This window comes from Punica granatum, chromosome 6 (assembly GCF_007655135.1).
Source record: "Punica granatum isolate Tunisia-2019 chromosome 6, ASM765513v2, whole genome shotgun sequence".
Taxonomy (NCBI): domain Eukaryota; kingdom Viridiplantae; phylum Streptophyta; class Magnoliopsida; order Myrtales; family Lythraceae; genus Punica; species Punica granatum.
The window spans coordinates 18,572,535-18,592,673 of record NC_045132.1 but is presented as its reverse complement, the minus strand read 5'-3'; the positions used below and the strand labels follow the sequence as shown (position 1 = coordinate 18,592,673).

At 38.5% G+C, this 20,139-nt stretch overlaps 1 long non-coding RNA gene and 1 pseudogene across 1 annotated transcript; one reads left to right on the top strand and one right to left on the bottom strand.

The window, feature by feature from the left end:
* Positions 1 to 452: 452 nt before the first annotated feature.
* On the top strand, positions 453 to 2,450 carry LOC116210508. Its single transcript, XR_004157513.1, has 2 exons — positions 453 to 728; positions 896 to 2,450. It is a non-coding gene; the product is annotated as an uncharacterized LOC116210508 (long non-coding RNA).
* A 4,940-nt stretch (positions 2,451 to 7,390) lies between these two features.
* On the bottom strand, positions 7,391 to 8,550 carry LOC116212223 (annotated as a pseudogene).
* Positions 8,551 to 20,139: the final 11,589 nt, after the last annotated feature.

The following is a 20,139-nucleotide window of genomic DNA, read 5'->3' as shown; positions in this document are numbered from 1 at the left end:
AGCAATTGACCTCGAGCCGAGCCTATCTTCCATACTCGGGCAGGGAGGACTTACACGAGACGCACTCTTGGTTGCTCTCGAACATACGGGGCTTGGTGTGGTGTGAGTGCGTACGAACAAGTGGAACTGTGGCTCTGATACCATAGTAAATTTAAGAGTAAATATGCAATTTGGTCTCTGACTTTAGAAGGTTGCAACCCTAAATAATTTTTTACATCAATCAGGTCCTCGACTTTTTCATTTTACATCAATTTGGTCTTTTTTATATCATTTAGGTCCCTTAGTTTTAAAAATTGCATCAATTTGATCTGCGAGAAACATGGGCCCCATCATCTAGGTCTGGTGTCACATCAGATAAGACCGTTGGCTAGCTGCATTTTGCTTGACGGAGCTTGACGTTCGTTAAGTTGGACAGGACCTAACTGATGTAACACATGCGAACTAATGTTGTATTTTTGGAACTATGTTTAGGTTACATCAATTAGGTCCTTAAGACCACATTCCCTCTCCTCCTTTTTAGCAGTCCCATCTTTTCAAGTTTTTACTCTCTATGTTATTTCCCACTCATTTCACACTCCCCTGTCTCCGTCTATTTCTCTTCATCTCCTCTATTTGAAGCCATTTCCCCCTTTCTTCTCCACCTATATTGTGTGAATCGATCAAGAAGCAAGGTGTGGGAGCACTATGGATGACGATAAGGCCGACGCTAAGTTTGTCTGCATACCTAAGTACGTGTCTCTGTCTCTCTCTCTAAAATCCTATTGTGGTTCCACTTGATGAAAAATATGAGCTTTTTCTAGGTTTTGATCATCGATCATATCGCTGTTTCTCTGTGATGGTATCCTTGGGTGAAATCCCATTGTGGTTGTATAATGAAAAAGTTTTTTTTTTTTAGGTTTCCATCATGGACCACACACCTCTATCTCTATGTGGCTGTTTTTCTCAGCAGAAATCAATTGTTTGACGTTGGCTTAGTTAAAAAGGTGAGATACGAGCAGCATATTTGTTACCATACAACAAGAAGTGATAGCAGAGTACTATATACTTACACAGCCATTAGGATTAAAGATAAGTTAAATTTAAAATTATTTTGATTTGATAAATTAAATTTAAGAAGTAAAAATATTTATTAAAAAAAAAAGATATAGCAGGGCGGGACTCTATGAGGGCGAAAGCGCATCCTATTCTCTCTGCGGTGGGCAAGGACCCGCTTGAATTGTTTTATACAAAATACAATACAATTATAACATAATATAATATAAGAATTATAACATAGAAAAATGATATCATAACACTATATCTGGTGACACTCTCTTTGAAATGGTCAGTCCAATGACGAATTTTTCAAAAGAACTATGTAAGTGCTATAATTTTCAAAGGGAATAATACATCGTTCAAGTAGAGTACTAATGATATCACCATGACATGATATCATTTCCCTTATAACATAACATAACACAATATAATATAATATCATATCATATGCTAATAATGCTTTTTTGACAAAGAAGCAACTTTCATTCATCCATTAATTAATAATAATAGATATATATTAAACTTATATTATCATATCAGTTTAATAATATAATAATGCTAGACAGTTGAGAGTTGTTAGTAATAATCCCTCCTCGCAAGATCTGAATTTACATAGCATAGTAGTATGCTCGCTCTCTCTCCCCAAACCCTAACCCAGTAAACCCCGCCCCATCCTGTAGCTGCCGTCGGCGTGTCCGGCGGTGATCGTCCTTCCCGTGCTCTTAAAGATCATTTCCCCTCTTTTTTCTTGGTCAACAAGCATCTCTGCTATCGCTCCTTCACCGTCGCTCTTCCACAGCCACCCCGTTTCTTCGTCCTTCACCTAACCAACTCAACGTCGATCCACCGCTGCACAGAGCTGCAGCCCACCCTAATTTTCTGCCGTTCAATTCCCTCGCAGCTCAGCATCAATTCAATCCACCCCTTGACATACCGGACCAACTCAAGTGTGACTCTTTTGGAGGCCTTGATGGTCAATGATTTCTCTTCCCCGCCCAAGCTAAAAACTTTGGCCTCGCGGAGGCTCATCGTTGATGATTTACCGACGTAATCCGATGCTATAGTCGTGTTCAATTCTATTTTCCCCCGGTGTCCGTTTAGAGGAGCTTCTGATTTGGTCAGATTGTGTATGTGTTTGGTTAGTCTTGGAAGATCTATTATTGGGTCTGATTTGCTTGGCATTATGTGGTTGTGATTGGATTCTGTACTATGTGCGATCAGTTTTCCTTATTGCCCTTCTAATAAAGGGTATGTTGTTACCTAGTAGCTCTATGGCCGGGACAAACACTGACAGTGTCATGGTCGAGATAGACTCCGACAGTGTCGTGGCTAGGTTAGGCGCCGACAGTATCATGTGGTCAATTAATGTATATTATGTGTACTAATTAATAAAATATATCCTTTCCAAAAAAAAATCTCTCCTCATCTATCCAATAATAACGTGCTATGTTAACAAACATATTTCCCGCTTTTCCTTCCCATGATCCGCATAATCTAGTGTCCGTAAGTCAACCAGCCCAACCAAGGCTTGGATTAGGAGTGTTGTTGTTGATGAAAAAGTGCTGAAATAAAACGGTTGAAAAATAATTACTTATTTTATAAGTTGTTAATGTGTTTGGCATGCTATTTTTTAAATCAACTGAAATAAATGCTGAAAAGTTAAAATGACTGATACGTACATCAATAGCAGAATAAAATTTATTTCGTTCACAAATAAAATTTTTATTGGTGTAATAAATGAGACAGATTAGATCATAGTTCTATTAGAACTATCAAAAAAAAAAGTTGTGACCCTCCATTGTTTAAATTATATATATATATATATATATAATAGATGAGACGGAGAGGTGAGGGCAACATGGAATTATGCAGAAAAGGATTGGAGTATTTTGGAAGTTACAAGAAGTCAAATAGCCGTGGGTGTAGCAGCAGATATGAGAAGCAGAGGCCCAACTGCTTCTCCAAAATTGCGTTCCCCCCGCAAAAATGAGTCAACCGCTGGTGGAGGAAAGGAACACCAAACGCTAATTATTAATTGAGGTTGAAAACGCAGGTTTGGGCGCTCGCCGCACTCCCAAACTCACGCCAATTTAGGTTCAAGCTCATTCGCTCACAGAGGGATAAAATTATCTCCATTATAAGTTTTCTTCATTCACAAATTCAAACCTCCTAAATCTTACCGATACCGAGCCACTAAAATAATCCACGTCGCTTCCGAGATGTGGACCCTTTAAAAAATTACTGGCCGGTGATATCAAAGAACCTATAAAATCGAAAAATTGAGATTGATTGATAATGCTCTATCATCGTTAAACTACTATATTCTAGATTCATTTTTTCATTAATGAAAGTTGTAGCTATATCCCTGTATCGAAAAGGAAAAAGTATATCTATAAAAGGATCGACAAAGTGTGGGATTACCTAGACCAAGAGCAAAAGATCAAATGTCCTACTATATTAGGCCCATGAACCTCATTATAATCGAAAAAAAAAAAGAAGATCAAATGTCCCATATGGCTCATTCCTTTTTTTTTCAATTTACCTTTTGTGAATTCCTAATTATTATTTTGTTTAGTAAAATTATGTATTTTTGTTTTAATTATGTCCCATCCAAACTGCAATTAAGATATTATTGACTATATATCCAGAATATGGTTTGATCATCCATTATTTCTCGATTGATTAATATATCTTAATTTTCGTTGTCCATTTTAATTAAAAGACATACAAGATAATTTGACTAGTTCTTTTCTTTTTTTGCTGAGTATTTGACTAGTTCTTTTAACAACCTCTAGGATCGTAACATATATCTTGATTATCATCACACAAGAATTCTGCTTAGTCAATTTCAAAACAATCACGTGGAAATCAAATTCCGATCGAGATCGACGCGAAAATCTTAATATCTGTTACTGGTATAAAATTAATTTGGGAAAAGTACAAAAACCCCATTGTGGTTTAAGTTTGAGACAAATTGGACCTTGTGATTTTTTTAGGGACAAATAATACCATGCGGTTCACTTAGTGAGACATAATAGACATTACCGTTAATTTTTTCATCACTTTTGGTCCTCAAACTTTTCTTTTTGTCATTATCACCCTCAAACTTTTAACTTTTTTACAATTTGATCCTAAATTTTTTTTTTAGAAAAGGGGAAGGGGCTTAGACCTTCAATTGGCTACCCCGACTCTACCACCAAGGTTGTCGACACCCACAGAGGATGCCGGAAACCTCGAGGGTGGAGTTGAGGGTCTCCGATTGGTGGCCCTAGCCTCCAAATCGACTGAGATCTCGAGTTCAAGATCCGGATAGATTCGGGGGTGGGGCTGCCAATTTGTGACCCCGACCCCACCTCCATGGTCGTCGACATCCTCTGTGGGTGCATGCGACCTTAGTGGTGTGGTCGGGATTGTTGACGGATGGCCCCGATCCCTTTCCCTATTTTTCTTCCAAATTTTAGGACCAAATTGAAAAAATTTAAAAGTTTGAGGGTAATAATGGCAAAAAGAAAAGTCTGAGGACCAAAAGTGATAAAAAAATAACGGTGAGGTCCATTATATCTTATGAAGTGAACCACGATGCGTTATTTGTCCTTCAAAAAAACCATAAGATCTAATTTATCTCAAATTCAAGCCACATGGGGGGTTTTTGTACTTTTCCCAATTAATTTCCTGAAGGAATCATTCAAGAACACGTGTCAACGCCCGATTGAATCACTTGTAAAACATGCAATAAGAACGTGGCATTCAGAGAATGAAGCACATGTTTAATCCCTTTCTAAACATGTAGTCAAAGCCTCTAAGAGCCTTATCTCCTATTGGAATGCTAATTCACTTAGTGGATGGAAGTTACTTATCTTCTCATTGTGTCCAAATTAAGCTCAAACTTTGCCTATAAATAGAGGAGGCTTCCACAGATTTTGCACACACACACATCATTCAACACACTGATTGCTCTTAGCATTTATCTTTGGCCTCTCATGGCCCTCTATTTTAGGAGTAGATTTAATGTAGACAATCCCCGGCTCATGGCGGCTAGGGCTTCGCCCTCAATGGTTCGAGGGAACGCTTGTTCATGGCGACAGGATCTTCATCCTTAACGACTCGAGCAACCCACCTCATGGCGGCAAGTTCATCATCAACGACTCGAGCTATCATACACCAGAGGCGACCAAACTTGTCTTCAATGACATCGGTCTATCTAAGTTTGAATCATCAAGGAGGTTAGAACTCGATCCCGCAGCCATTCGTCCCCACGTCTCAACGCGGTACTGGTTCATTACTTCCTCGACGGTTAGAGCACCCCAAATCGGAGATCCTCGGGCCTAAACTGCATTGGTATAGCCATTTTATCCGGTGTAGGCCATCCTCGTAGATTCTTCGGTTTGAATTTCATTTATATTTACATGTGCTCGTGGTGTATTTATCTCTTAGTGAATGAAATTCTAATTTTATTCATTACATTAAATTCATGAGCTGTTCATATATATATTTTCTCTTCCTTCCTCCACACAAAGTCCTTGATTTAGAAGATTGCTGAAAGAACCCACAAGGACATTAAGTGGAGGAAAAAGAAATCCTGTAATTTTCCGGAGAAATCGGAAATTGCCTTTCTTCTTTCATCGAAATCCGGAAACAATATCAGATGACTTTCTAGGTGTCTCTCTCTCCAATTCAAGGACATTGCTGGAATCTATGTCCCAAATGTAAATGATCATCCTGTGGAATGAAGAACCCTAGACCTCAAAGAATGGAGAATCTGCGATTCTGGCTGTATTGTTATTTTCTCAAGCAACTTGATATTATTATTCGAGAAAGAGAATAAACTATATATTAACTGGAACTTTAAGATGTTATATATACACAAGTTGTGGATATATTCATTTTATAATGCACAACCGCATGAGGAATTATGTCATCCAAATATGGATTATCATGCTGGACCAGCTCCATCAAAAATACAATTGTAGAATAATTATTTCTTTTTTTATAAGTAGAAGATTATAATTATATATACCCACATAAATCAATGCAATCTATAGCAACATTTTTGGTGCCAGTTGTCGTAGACTATGGGTTGGCTTAGATTTGCAGAGATATGGAAAACGATTGAGGATGAACTGCGCGCTTCCGGTAATTACATCCCTATGTTCATTATTGCAGAAAGGGTTTTTCAAAGGGCATAGGTTAACTAATCATTAATTATCATTATTTATCAACTTGATCATTTAATGAACATGTCTAGAATTTTCAAAGGGGAAAAAGACATTTTTGCTCCTATAATTTTAGCATTTGATCAATTTTGATCCTCTAAGTTTTAAAAGTATCGAATTAGTTCTATACTTTTCCTTCATAAAACAATTTTGGTCCATTTCGTGACTTGAGTCCTCTAAGAATGGTCTAATCAACTTCGAGGATTAGTCTTCTGCAACCCATACTCCATGCTAGTTCACCCGACCAAACTCCCCATAATTCAGCAATAACAGAAGAGGCAAAGCCGACTACTACTTTAGAACTAAAAGACTCCTACTTTAGGTCAGAATTTGCTCTTGAGCATTTTATGATCAACAAAATTTATCCCTTTGGTTTGCCAAATCAACGAAAAATAGGTGGAACTCATGTTAAGCTTCCGCATATAAGCAGGTGCACAAAAAAAGAAAGAAAGAAAAGAGAAAACTAGAATAGATTGCAAACCACGAGATATTGTGCGATTGGCAAACAAAGCTCTCATGGACAAAATCATGAGGTCAGGAGTTTGAACTTATTGGAAGAACTTCATGATAAGGTTCAAGCCAACGCCGCTCAAGATTAATCTCAAGTGAGAGATTGAGGATTAATCACAGATAATTTAATTTAATTTTTAATATACCTTTGTGCTGTCCGTACTGATTCTTATGTTGTATGTGAGTTGAATAGCTATTTCGGTTATACAAAAATTAACGAAAATTTACGGCCCAAAATGTGGGTATCAACTAGGTTATGTGATCTCACCATTTACATGATATATGGAAAGGCACGGGGAAGCAAAGTACAAAAGAACAATTTATCAAAAGAAAAAAAAAAAAGAAGTAAAATGCAGAAGAAAAGTAGAGAAACATCGTACACACAATTGGTTTATGATACATATTACGAGTAGTTTCGTATTTTACGGGGTACTTATCTTGTACTTAAGTATTTCCTTGTAAATTAGTTCCAGCTGTCTTCCTTAGTTTTAGGCTAGAATATTTTCTTCCTGCTTTTGAGGGATTTACCTTCCCGTTTGATCAGTTTGTACAACGTATATTTACTCTTCTACCGATTCAATGAAAGTTTAGCTCATTCAGCTCGATTCAGAATTGATAGTACAAGATCCAAATTCACATTATAGAAAACATTGCATCCAGGGACACAATCGAAGATGCGCAATCCTCTTAAGTAGATGCCCTGTGGACATGGGCATCGATATTCTGAATCACACTGACAACAAAATCCATGTAAAAGTACGATGCAGAACGAAAGTAGAGAAACATCGCAGCCACAATAGGTTCATATCATGTTACAACTTCCTTATTCATACTACAGAAAACTTTTGCACCCTGAGACATGATCGAAGATGCGCAATCCTCTTAAGTCGATGCCCCATGGACATGGGCATCGATATCCTGAACCACGCTGACAGCAAAATCCATGTAATTGTTGGGAATCGGCATATCCTCGTTCAGCCTCTCATACTCTATGGCCAGCTTTGCCACGGAACCATTGCTCTTCGGGATAACCTTTGATTGTGAGCCTGTAGAACTTTAACTCGTTGTAAAGGTCTCCCTCAATGCCGTGGATGGTAATAGTCATGTTCGCATCATTGAACTCCACCTTCTCCTTGAATACTGCTGGTTTCCCATCTGCATACATAAACAATTGCTCATAAAACATAAGGTTATTCATCGTCTCAAGATGGAGATCCTTATGTATATTTTGGACGGACAGCTACATGGGTTCGCGCTCTGCCATTACAGTGTTACATCCTATACGTGCCATATTGAAATATGCTTCTAGAAAAGTCGAACCCTATGTCTGAACTTATTTATATTTTGCATATATATTAAGGATCCTACAATCTTATATCGGAAATAAACAAAAAAAAAAAAAGAGTTTATAATACCCCCACCACTTGAGAGTCTGAGTTTTTGGGTTGGATGGACGAACCATTTATAAGCTCAGCCCATCCGGTCGTGTTGGATACCATAATATGAGTGAGAGCAGGGGTTACGATTCCATGTCCCACACTGAAAATATACTGCCTGAATGTTTGGTGACGAAGCAGTGGGGATCTTATGGGTCTCCTTCCTCCACAACTTATAGTAATGGGCTGCACTTGATTTCAGCTCGATATCCTTCTGCAACTTCCCACAGAGTGCCTCCGGTGACGCCATTTTAATTGTTCGTCTCTACTTGTACCGAATGACCTGGGCTATATTTATGGTTTATATATTTTTGTATACACGTAGACCGATCACCTGATCTTGAGATGCATATTAAATGACCCGGGCTATATTTATGGTTTCTATATTTTTGTATACATGTACACCGATCACCTGATCTTGAGATGCAGGGTGTGTTTGTTTTTTTAAAAAATTTCAACTCAACTCCACTTATCTTCAATTAAACATCACAATCATTACTTTTTTCATTTTTAAAATTTTTTTAACCATTCAATTCAATTTTTAATATTAAATTCTCTCAACTATTTATTACTTTTTCATAATTCAATGATACAATCATTACTTAATCATTACTTCCTCTCAATTATTTATTAATTTTTCACACTTTTTCTCATAATTCAACAATACAATCATTACAAATTAATTAAAACCAAAACTCAACTAAACTCAACTCAACTCTAAATCCAAACGCACTCATATTAATGGCGAAATTCCCTTTATATATAGATTTATGCCACCCTTGGAGTATGTATTTTACAAATAATTATTTCAATTTACGTTCATGGCCTCCAAAAGTCATGATTCACGTGGTTTCATAGATGCAAATAATCCTAGGGAATGAAAAGAAGGGGTCGTAACAATGTGGATTAGTTTAAGCAGTTCGACGTTTGTTCGGTCTTATGTGAATGCAGAAAATTCACGCTGCGAGAGTTTTACCCCATAGTGGACCGACCCGACTCCATTAGATTAGTTGGGGCCCAATTGAGTTTCCGAATACTAAGGTTCACACAGAAAAAAAGGGCGTCGTAACCGAAAAAAAGGGCTTTGGTATTAATTGTACTTGCCGGACTTACAGGTCCCGTAGGCTTGCAGGGTGTTCACGTGGATCGTGAGATTAGTCGGAAACCCGGACACTCTCGTTATAAAAAATAAAAATAAAAAAAGAAGAAAAATTGTACTTGCCCTCAACTTAGAAATATGAATTATTGAGAACGTTGTCAACAACAGCGTTTTTTTGTTTACTAATGTTCTGGGAAAAAAAATCATATACTACGGTTGTGATGTTATTCGAGATCCAAGATCTGCACTTGCACGTAATCTCAATCTAGAAATTGCCATTATGCATTAAAATATTCAGAATTCTCAATCATATAATGGATAATAAATAAATTTCCAAATAACCGGTGAGCTCATTGTTCCTATTAAAGAAAAAGAGAGAATTTTAATTTATATATATATAAGATACGAAGTTCGTATGCGAAATATAAATTTGTTTATTCTGAAATATAGTATTCATTATATATAAATTACTCTATTCACAAATATCTACATAAATAATTAACTAACCTAATTTTAAAAATATTATTAAATTCTAACACTTTACAATTAAAATTTAGGGTAAATTGCAAGAAAACGGTGCGCGATTTCTAAATATTCTCAATTTTATCACGTACTTATAAAGACCCATTAATTTTAGCTGTTAATTATTTCAAAAAAAGACCCAAACTTTTTTACATTTTCTCAAATCAGCACATGTTGCTTCTCTCTCCAACCACCCCTCCCCCCTTCTATCCCTCTGCTCCTGTTCACGTTCCCATAGCCCCTAACCCTCTACAGCTTAGCCGGCTGTCTCGTTATCATCGAAACCTCTCCCCTTCCCCTCACACACTACCTCTCTTCTCCGTCAACCCCCTCCTGTCGTGTGAGAGACGAGATTATAGGGCTTTGGTCTTGAACTCGGTGCCACTGAGGTGGTGGAGGTGGTCGGAGACGGAGGAATTGGCCATGTCGAGGTTCCTCGGAGTAGCGCAAGGAGAGGGAATGGAGTAAGGAGAGGTGAGTGAATGAATGAATGAATAAATAAATAACTGAATAAATTACACTGTAACTAATGAGATTAATATTACAATTGTACTCATCTCAAAATCCCACAGCGAAAAATGGATGTAAAAGTATTGGGTGAAGAATTATTGTTGTCCAGGGAATTATCTAATTTAGCAGCAAGTGGTTTTAGTTCAAATTCTCATTTCACGAGATCTAGTTTGCTCCGTCTTCATTATCCTCACCCAGAAAAGATGTTGGCGTACTGAACCCTTTTCTTAACTTTTGGATTTTTTTTTACAAGTCCCGACTAATCCATCTCGAGCCGAATTAACATATTAAGAGGTAAATCTTTTTTAATCATGAATTTTTTCTATTCACATGACTCGAACATAAGATCTTGTTTAAGAAAAACAAAGCAGGTGTCTAACGTTTTGGAACCAATCATGTTGGTCTTTTGGATTATATTTTAACCGAAAAAATTGGGTACTTACATATATGGAAACCACGTGAATCATGATTTGCGGGAGCCATGTATATAACTAGTTTGACATGTGTCTCAAGATCATCAGGTCACCAGTGTACGTGTACACAAATACATAAAAACTCTATATAGACTTAATCATTTAGTATCAAGAGACAAACAAGACATGGCGTCACCGGAGGCATTTCACGGAGGGCTGCAGAAGGATATCGACCTGATATCGAGTGCAGACCAGTACTACAAGTTGTGGAGGAAAGAGGTCCACGAGATCCTCTCGGCTACGTCGCAAAACATTCAGGCAGTTGCTCTTCATGAAGGTGACTGGCACGACCATGGAGCTATCAAGATCTAGAACTACACCGTTGGTAAGCTAGTCATACATATATGTATCTCGACCTAGAATTGCATGTCGATGTGATATCGAGATTCTAGCCTCTCTGACTTGACACCAATGCACTGGACAGAACAGAACTGGTGATCACATTTGTAAAATTAAGTCCGGATACAGGGTTGTCTCCTTTGTAATCGTAGAAATTAGTTTGTCAAAATGAAGCTTCTTCATAGTGATGCTCAAAGATTAGCTTGTCCTCTCCTCCTAGTGCTCCTTCTAGGCCATGTTGAACTAGCAAAGCCTTCATCTTTATCTACCATAATCCGAACTCGTTCGTCCTATTGAATTTCTCCACCTCAAATCTCGTGTCTGACATCTTTAACAGCTCCAAAACCTGTGCTCTGATACCAATTGTTATTCCAAAGATGTCTAAACAAGATTAGAATCACAAGAAATCGAAAAATAACGACACTAAATATACATCATAAAATCTTCAAACGCAGGGAAATATTCACGGACAGAGCAGGAGTATCTATTAGATCGAAAAACTGGAGATAACAACCAAGATATCAATCGTGCTTCCCAAGCCCCCTTACCGACCCGAACCTCACCGAGAAGTGTTTTTCCCGACCTGTCAATTCTCTCAGATTTCTTACTCTAAAACCCTAGAGTTACATAGAATATATCCCCAAGAAAATTCCCGAAGATCTCACCCAAACTCACTGTCCCTCACCACGTTATACTTTCGAGTACAGGACTCACTCCCTATATATAGATACAAGACTCCTCAAATCTCATAGATATCCTAAATCCCTCTAGAATAAACTTTCATTTGAGATATATATGTCATATTTTAAATAAGCTAAAGACATCTTAGAAATATCTCTAATATCTCTTAAGAATATTTCACTATTCAAATATTCAAAAAAATACAACAAAATCCCTAGAAAAGAGGAAATATATTGTCCCTTCCTCATTTCGGCAGAACTCATCACCGCCAACTGGGTGTTCGATACTTTGAGTCTTTCGAGCTTAATGCGAGACATCTCTAATAAATCTCCACCTTGGCTCGCATTTAGCTAAGCATGATTAGCCTCCTACTTGATTGCTCCGTCACAGCCTTACCAGGCTCTACCTCACCTTGCATGCGTGCCATTCCAGTCCAAGCCACCCTTAGACTCCTTCGGGGTGCCGGGCTTCCTTAGCTTTCTTTTTGTGCACGCTCCAAAGCTGACTCGTCTACAAGTCATATCCTCGACTTCAGCATTACTTGATACCACCAACTCCGCAAGTTCGAAGCAGTCCCGCGGTCTCAAATGCTCTCTTTGTCTGTCCCTTGTTTGCGAATTGTTCCGTAGAGAATGTTGTCTCTCCTCAGACCTTCCCATTTGAACATCATCTACCACCATAGGCTTAGTCTCAAGAGTCTCAAGGTTTTCCACCACGAACTCCACTTTCTCCACAAGTTTCTCCACATGTCCTCGGCTTCCTCTCTTACACTGCTCCACCAAATCAGTTTTATTAAAAGCAATAAGTCAATTGACAACGAATCTCGAGGACTTACTGATCGAGTGTAATGACCTGTACCCATCCACCTTGTCAAGGCCAAGATCACCCAAGTACTTTTCTTCCAGAGTTAACCTCTCGAACGTTGTGCTAGTACTGGCTTTACCTTGTAGAACATATAACCCATACCACAAAGCCCCATTCATCACCATAGGAGCTCCCTTCGAGACCTTTAAAACTCCACTTTGGTCCCGTACTTGCAGCCAAGAGTATCAAGATTTCCTAACGAGATCAAATTTTTTCTTATACCCCGGACATGCCTAACATCTGACAATATTATCTCACTACCATCATACATCTCAATTAACTCTACTTTTCCCAATAATATTACATGTCCAATCATCCGCCATGAGAATTGTACCATCCTCTATTGACCGATAAGCAGTAAACAACTCTCTGTCAAGACAAATATGGTAAGAGTTACCCGAATCGAGAACCCACGGTGTACCTGACCAATCCGGTGTAGTGAGAGACCTTGTCCCCCTATCTGCTGCAACCGAGAGAATATCTCTTTCTCCATCACTTTGCTCCGTCACTCCTATATTCATCGATGCCTTGATTTTTCTCCCTTTGACAGTCTCGCTTAAGATGGCCTTCCTCGACACAAATCCAGCAAGTCCTTTTCCGGTGCCCTGACTTGCATCTGCTACGAGACCTTTTCTCAGTCAATCTGCCCGTTACGATAAGTCCCTCACCATTGCTCACCTAGTAGCCGGTCACCTTCTTCGTCACTCCTTCAAGTTCAACGATGCCTTGACGTCTTCCAAGGTGATACTTGTCCCCCTGTAGAGTATGGTGTCGGCGAAGCTCTCGTAGGACTTTCACAAAGAACATAACATGAATAAGGCTTGATCCTCATCTTCTATCTTGACATTCACGTTTGCGAGATCCATCATGATATTGTATGGACTCGAATTTCGTCTCGTCAAGGCCCGCATGCGAACACCATTGCACGGCTTGGGAGTGTCCACCTTCCCGTTGGGACACGTGATGGACACGCGTGAGAAGGAGATGCCCCTTGCCTATTTACGACCTGAAGGTCGAAGGCTGGTAAATTGCCAGGGTCTAGGGGTATATGATACACCTAATTTGCTAAGGCATATGATCTTGCAGAACTTGAGCTTCAGCTTAATTTTTCGAACCAGGGAAGTACTAGTATCTCTTTTTCTCTTATGTTCTTTATTTTTATTTTCGTTTTACTAGAGCTACATTAGGAACAGTGAGGACACTGTTTAATCTAAGTGTAGGGAAGGGAGATACTAAACAGATGGAGTATAAAATTGAGTATAGTGTTGATGTCTGAATTCTGTGATTTAATTCGTTACTCATGACATTTGATGCTTGTCTTTGTTAATAAATGGTTATACTTCCCTGTCACCTTGAATTATAATTGTCCTTAAGTTATCTGGAAATTGTTAGGCCAAATTTTTTTAATTTTTTTTTATTATTGAAATCTAGAGATTGTACGAAGAATACTGTTGATAGCATTTGTTCAGGAATTGTTTGAAAAAAAAATTGACTCACTTAGGCAGCCTACTCACAACTGTTGTGATTTTTGTACTTAGTTAAAATTAATTAGTCAAATCTTTAGAAATCAAATTTACCTAGTTTTTAGCCCTAGAGTTTGAAGTTTAAGAGTCGGTCAAGTCTTTAAGTGAAAAATAAACAGGTCTACTTCTAAGCAAAGTTAGTTAGTATATCCTCTTTTTAATTGTTCTAATAGCACTTCAACATTTAGTGAAAGAGGTAAAAGAAGCTTTATACTTAGTGATTCCTATAAAAGAAGTATGAAAAGTGTTAGTGAGCATTCAAAAAAAAAAAAAGCAAGCATAGCCTTTACTCCAATGACTCAAGAATTGAGTTATGAGTATCCTAACTTGAATGTTAGAGTAAGGAAGAGTTTGTAGGGGTCCCTTTAAAACCTGGTCACTTGGGTGATGAGCTCGGGATGTGCCGACTCAATGAACTCACTATAACGAGAAGAGCGGAAAGGCACAAGTTCAAACAAAAATTGGACTTGAAAAAAAAAAATTTGCTTAAGAAACAGAAAGGAGAAATTGAATGCAAAAACAAAAAAAAATGAATTAAGACTTGTAATAAAAAGGAAGAAAACCTAGGGACGAAGCAGATACCATATGCTTTCACTACCTTGTTGACTTGCTTAGAGGGATAATTAGAGGGATCATATGCCTGCTAACAGCTATGAAGTTTAAATATGTATTTTTCTTTATAGGATTGAGTATTTACTTTTGAAATAAAAATCTTAGACTAAACGCTTGGATTAAAATTTGCTTTCTCTAGATTAGCTGGTTAATTTCAATTGTAGTACTCTGATCACATGTTTCCAGTTTGGTTTGAGCAGTGGGCACTACAAAATAGCGAGTCATAAATTATGAGATATCAAATGCTTGAATCAGTAAATATGAAAATTTGTACTCTCTATGATAGATTTCTTTCCTTGGTCTTATTTATTTTGCTTGAGGACAAGCAAAAGTTCAAGTGTGGGGAAGTTGATAAGAGCATATTATACTCATATTTTATTGTGCAATTCATGTTAAATTATTATTAATTTTATAGAAATTATAAGAAGTTTGTGCTTAATTATGTGTAATTTGATATTGTAGGTCTTTGAGGACTTAGATGGAATTACGAGCAATATTGAGGAGTTTTGCGCAATTGGGAGCTAGTCTATATCTTTCGGATTTTTTTTTTGTTTTGGATATAAATACTCCTTATAACAAGATTAGAAAACCCTGGGGGGAGCCATCTTTCACCATTCTTTTAACCTAGAGAGTTTTTGGAGAGAGTCTTGTTTAGAGCCGTCACTTGGATCAATTGATTTGAAGCGAATAATTGTGGAAGAGACTATTCCTTAAAGGAATTGTTGGGTTTTTGTTTTAGGATTCAATATCTTGAGTTTACTGCTGAATATGAATTCTATTACAATGACTCCTTTGAATTATAATTGTGTTTTCAATTCCATGATGTTCTAAGCTTCTCTTGTGGGAATATGATGAAACACTAGGTAGCTAATATGATGATTGTCGCCATGTTATAGGATTAATAGATGTGTTGATGATTCATGATTGCAATTCCTATAATTTCAATTTTAATTCTTAATTGGTTATAATTGTTAGAAACACTATTGATACGGGAGTTGATATAGGGTTTGTTAGGAATAATTGATTAGACTAATTAGTTAAATGCGGAAGCTGCGTTAATTAGTTTAATTAGAGATTATCCAGGGATTAATGCAATGTTTCTAGTTAGTTATTCGCTAAGACATTAGAGATAATTAATTTAGGGCATTAGACAATCATAGCACTGGAAGGTGTATGATTATAATTTAGAGTCCACTATTAATTAGAGATGCGGGAGCTGATTGATTAATTAGGGGTTTAAGACTTTAATTTTAAATGCTTGATAAACTCACTTGAATAACCACATAGCTATTAATCTATATAACACGATGGCAATCTGATTAGTGAAACTAGGGTGGATTCTGTTTTTCCCACTTTCAATTGATATATTTTCATACAATTCTCTTTCTGCTCTTTGTGACGATTTAGATTGATTAGTAGTTAATTAATTAATTCTCTCAATTTGATTGCCTAGATAATAATAGAATCTAATATAGGTTTAGTACTTAATTAATCCTCGTGGGATCGACACTCTATTCATCACTATATTACTTGATTTGACCCAGTCCAATTGCTGGTAAAATTCGCGCTTATTTTTATATATATTTGCAGTGGGTCAACTACGCGATGCGAGCCACCTCGGCCTGTAGCCGGTGTCGACCGATCCCCTGAGTCCTCCAGGGTTACGTAGGAACCCCGAGGGAACCAAATAACCAATCAATCTACCCGAAAGTGATCTGAAAAAGATTCGCGCGCCTTGACTTGAACCGCCTAAAATCAGGCGAATATCCGAATCAAGATACACGAGTCTTTATCAGACGTCCATGCTACATTGGACCACGCGTCTCAATAATTTGTGAAATTTGAGCTTGAAAAAGGCAAGATCGCCCGTTCTTAACCTATTGATGCGCTTACCGTTTTTTGAACAATTTACGCATCTTACTTAAAACGAGTGATTTATTTAGCTGAGTTACACGTCTCTTCCCCCGTGTGTGAAAATTCTTTTTGTGATTGTTGCCCTATGCCTTGAATACTACGGGTTAACGAAACGATTTGTGACACGAAGACCAAGACGGGTCCTCAAGAGCCAAGAACAACCGGTCAACGAGGCCGATACGCTCTTGGACTCTCGTGGGCCTAAGTTAGTCACCAATACCCAAATCCATACACATTACTTAAAATTAATGATTTTAACATTCAATTTATCACTTAATTAATGATAGGATGGAAAACACGATTGCACATAATCCGAGAATCGACTTCAAACGAGACAAGGAGGCCATGCTTGACTCGAGGCGGGCCAATAGACACTCGGCCACCATCTCTTGAAGATGGTCATGAGACCCTTGAGCCCCGAATCGGGTCTTGCATGGTCTCCTAGTCCCGTTTTTTGCCACTTCGCGAATGCTCACACATCAAACACGATAATAGCACGTATTTTGCAAAACCGATGCCGCCATGCTCTTAAGAATACAACAAACACTCAAGCACGCATAAAATATGATTGATATCGAAGATGAGAAGGGTCGGAAGTGAGAAACCGTTCAAGGAATCAAGTAGAAAGGGTTGGAGATCTTATTTAACCTTGGAAACTTTGAAGGAAAATCTCCAATGATTGAATTGAACAATTTCAAGAAAATTGGGGCTGATTTGGAAATTCGGTTAAGGTCATAGGGACTGATTTGGGACAACACAAAAGTCATGGGCAACTTTGAAAATGTAAAATGTCGGCCAAGGGCCATTCTAGATTGTTAAGAAAGTCAGGGATTGAACTGAAAATTGGTGAAAAGTTCTCTGGACTGATCTGAATTTTCTGGAAAGTTCAGTGGCTGAATTGAAAATGCTGAAAATTGTCTAGGACTATGTTGAAACAGATCAGGAAGTTCTGTGCTGATTCTGAAAATAGTGAAAACCTGTAGGAAGTGAACTGAAACATCTTGAAAACTTTGTGAAATTGAGTTTGAAAAGTTCCACTCATCATCACGGTTTGCAAGACCCCTTTTCCACTCATTGTCCGAGTTATCCAATAAACACATCAAGGGGAGTCCTAGACATGCCGCTAAGATCGAGTTTTCATACCTCTCCCGTGTCAATATCAGGATGAACCACTCAAACTTCAAAGACGCCTTGAACCGAGCCTCGCATGAGTCATTCGAACTCACCACAGCTGCAAGGAAGGACAAGCTGGAAGACAAAGTAAAAGTAAAAACAAAAGGGAGGAACGGGAAGAAAGAACAAGCAAAGGGCAAAGGGGGGACTGAGACTTAGCTCTCATTGGTTTAAGGAAGGTGGGGCAGTTGTGGCCAAACTCCCAGAGCTCAAAAGGTGGCAGGTAACAGCATCAACCGTGAGTTGAAGACCCCCAAGGATGGCAACAAGAAGAACAAGAAAATGGGGCGCAAATGAGGATCATAGTGAGCTGTTTTGTGAGGGGTCCCGGCTGTGATGTGCCGAGACAAGAGAAAAGAGACGAATGATGTTTGGTGGCGTGAAGGGGAGGGCAGCAGCAATAACACGCAGGGAACATGGTGATGATGAAGGAGTTGTTCCTATTGCCAAGGAAAGAGAGAGATGAGGTGGAAAATGCTGGTCCCAGGTGAGTCCAGAGTTGCTTATAGAGGCCTGGAGCTCAGCTACCACTGAGAGAAAGAAGAACAAGAAGGAAGGGATGAATGGAAGTGGTCAGGAGGTGGTTTTGCGATTACGTTTTTTTGTGTTTTCTTGCCGGAAACGAGAGGAAAGGGAGAAGGAAGATCACCGATTGAGGTGATGATGCCCTCTATCGTGACTAGAAATAAGGAGAGAAGTTGAATGGATGGTGAACATGAGAGAGACTGAGAGAGATCGAGCCAGTGATGAGCTGAAGGAAAATCGGGTCTTGAGAGGAGCTATGAGTAGAGGGGAAAGATGGTGCCGTGAACTGTGGGAGATAACTGTAAGGTGAGGGAGCTGTGAGGAGAGCTGAGAGAGAGAGGTTGAATGTGAAAGAGTCAGCTGAGGGAAGCTGGTGCTGAGGGAGAGTTGGGTCAGGTGAGGTGAAGGTCAAGGAGCTGGGGGAAAGTCAGGCTAGCTGAGAGGAATGTCTTGCTCCCCCCTGTCCATCTCGTTTTCCATTTTTTTCTTATGTTGTCTGTCTCTCCTATTCTGTCTGTCTTCTGCTGCAGGTTGCAGACGTGAGGGGAAGAGGAGAAGCTGTAGGTTTTCTTGTAGACTTGGGGAGAGAAGAAGATGGTGACGGTGGTGTTGATGGTTGATGGAAGAGAGCAGGACTATTGCAGAGTTGGTGTGAGAAGAGGAAGAAGAAGAAGAGGCAGAAGAGAGGGTGGAGATAGCAGGGAATTCAGCAGGTTGCAGGTGAGGAGAAGCTGAGAGGATCGAATTGCAAGATATGGGCTTATTGTCTCTGCAGGCTCTGCTCAAGAAGCAGAGAAGGAAGGAAAAAGGAAAAAGAAAAAGAAAAGAAGAGTTGGCCATAGTCAACAGCGAGAAGAAGCAAGAAAAGAAAGAAAACTGGTCCAATAAGTTCAGGGATGCCTGCCACCTGCTCTTGAAATTTTCGGAGAGAATACTTCGAAATTGAGAAATTCAAAAAAATAATTGGCTCTATGAGAATTTAAATTTGCATTGATGGAGATCAAATCCAGATAAAAATCGATATCGAACATCCGACGAGCATCAATCGTAATTTCTCAATTATTTCCGAAATTCAATATTTTCAATCGGATGTCCGAAAAATATTTCAAAACCAAGGTTGCGTTCAGAAAAATTCGAGGATCTACATTATGCAAAAAAATATTTTTCACTCTCGACATCACCCCAAATTTTGAAAATTTTGAAATTAATGCATGTATAACCTAAAATTCTCATATTTCCAATCAGATCCCCAAAAAATAATCTGGGATAACCATTGCATTCATAAAAATTTAGGGATTAATGTTGTGCAGAAAAATATTTTTTGGCCTCAAGTTTTGTTCCAGATTTTGAAAATTGAAGTTGATGAGCGTGAAATCCGTAAGCGTCTAGTAGAGCATTTTTTCTGAAAATTGTAAAATTAGCGTTAAATTAGAAAAATGCTCCATTTTCAAAAGTCGTGCATGTTCGAGCAATTAGCCAAAAATACTTCTCTCTGATGGATGACAGAAATGACGATTTTGCTCTCTCTTGGAGCCGGTGGACCAAAACGAGGTGTTGACATATATGATTGAACAAATCCACGTGGTCATGTACGAAGGTTCTTGGACTCAATCTTAGCTAGTACAATCGCTGCTTCAAGTACAACCTGTTCGTCAGGGACTTCTGTAGATACAACAATTCCAGCTTATGCCACATTTCCGGTGCTGAGCC